Consider the following 1,892-nt stretch of genomic DNA (forward strand, 5'->3'; position numbering starts at 1 on the left):
CATGATTTGAGTATCTGCCTTTTTGGACTGCCATGTTTATCATGTTATATCTATTATTATTATTTTATTATTATTATTATTATTATTATTATTATTATTATTATTATTATTATTTGGCAAGTTGTGGTGTGTTTTTTTGTTTGGTTTCGGTTTTTGTCTTTTGCAATTGGCAAATGCCCATATTTTGTTGGTTTATTCTTAGGTGGGTTGGACATATTGTATGAGCAGGGTCAATATATTTGGAATTTAATTCAGTGAGGGTGTCACACATATTTATCTTTGGTTCTTAGGGGTGGGCATTTGTGCCCTTACAGATGGTGGTTTGCATCTCTTAGCCTTCTTCACCATAAGATATATTGCCTGGGGCTAATTCTAACTGCAGCCCAACAACATCCAGAACACCATGGTTCCCAGACAAGGGATGGACAGCATCCTGAGGTTTGGGGACCTCAAAGAGTTCTACCTGTTCCTATGAGGAAAACTCCAGGCCCATGTCCTGCCCTCTGAAAAATGCCTCCAAGCAGCCAATCATGACAGCCATTTTGCACCTCGTTCATACTCTGGAACTGTTTTGCACCACAGAAGATTTTCTCCCAACACTGGAAGTCACCTAGAGGGGCTCAATTGTATATATGTTTGGTTTAAAAAAGGCTCAAGGTGTTGGGGATACAGTGGATTGGAGCAGGTGAACCAAGTACCATTCTTCATAAACCTTTGATCTGGACAGGTGCCTTCTTATCTGGAATCGACTGGTCAGAGTTCCTTTATGTCTGGTCCCTTGGAACCTGAACACTACAGTAATTCTTACAGCCTTGACCACAAGGATGAGGAAAATGTGGGACATGGAGCTCACATAGCACCTGAAGCTCACTTTTGAAACCACCAAACCTCTTGCAAGTCCCCAAAGCCCCCTGAGGAAAAAGAGTGATTTGGGAACTGTTTTCGGGAGATTTTTGCCTCCAAATGGTGCGAAACACAAGGTAGCCACTCTTACATATGGTGATTGTACTTTTCCTATTCCCTGCCCAACATCCTGAGAGTGCTAGAAGTGCTGTGCAGCTTCTGGGGTGAAATGTGGCCCCCATCCCACCCCCTTACAATTGCCTGCATTTCCTATACCATGAAGTAGCAACTGATATATCTTGATTTCAAGAAAGTTTGGGCAACCTAAAAGCAACAAACTGATTGGATATCTGAAAGCATAATAATGGCATCAGCACTGTAGTCAAGCAATTGATGAGAGGATGTTGCTTCTAGGTTTTCCGATGTCGTGATTTCTGTACTAAGAATGCCCACTTGCAAGTTTCTTGGACCATTCTGTAGGAACATCCGATATCTCAGGCTTGGAATTATTTCATTAAAGAAAGTCAAGGAAGAAAGTGCAAAGGCGAGTTTATAGTTGAACATTAAAGAAACAAAAATAATTACTACAGAGGATTTAGATAACTGCAAAGTAGCCAATGATGATAGTGAAATAATTCACAAGTTTTTGTACCTTGATCCAATCATTAATCATAGTGGAGATTGCAGTCATGAAAGCAGAAGATTAGGACTTTCGAGGGCAGCTATGAAGGAATTAGACGAGATTCTGAAATTTAAAGATTTATGACTGAATACTAAAATTAGGATGATACAGTATTCCCTTCTCTATATGCATAGAGGTGAAAGCTGGACAGCGAAGAAAACTGATAGGAAGAAGATAATCACATCTCAGGTGTGGCGCTGGAGGAGAGTTTGCCAGTACCATGGACTGCTCAAAAGAGAAGCGAATGATCCTAGAGCAAATCCATCTAGAACTGTTCCTAGAAGCCAAGATGACTAAATTGAAGTTATCATACTTTGGCCATATAATGAGAAGACCGAATTCACTGCTTGTTAAGGCAGAGGGAAGT

At 40.4% G+C, this 1,892-nt stretch overlaps 1 protein-coding gene across 2 annotated transcripts in view; it reads left to right on the plus strand.

Annotated features, from left to right (window-relative positions):
- UBE2F (ubiquitin conjugating enzyme E2 F (putative)) overlaps positions 1–1,892 on the plus strand; it is a 39,439-nt gene that overhangs the window by 21,188 nt on the left and 16,359 nt on the right. The gene's annotated exons all lie outside the window — the stretch shown is intronic.

This window comes from Sceloporus undulatus, chromosome 1 (assembly GCF_019175285.1).
Source record: "Sceloporus undulatus isolate JIND9_A2432 ecotype Alabama chromosome 1, SceUnd_v1.1, whole genome shotgun sequence".
In the NCBI taxonomy this organism is placed as follows: Eukaryota; Metazoa; Chordata; class Lepidosauria; order Squamata; family Phrynosomatidae; genus Sceloporus; species Sceloporus undulatus.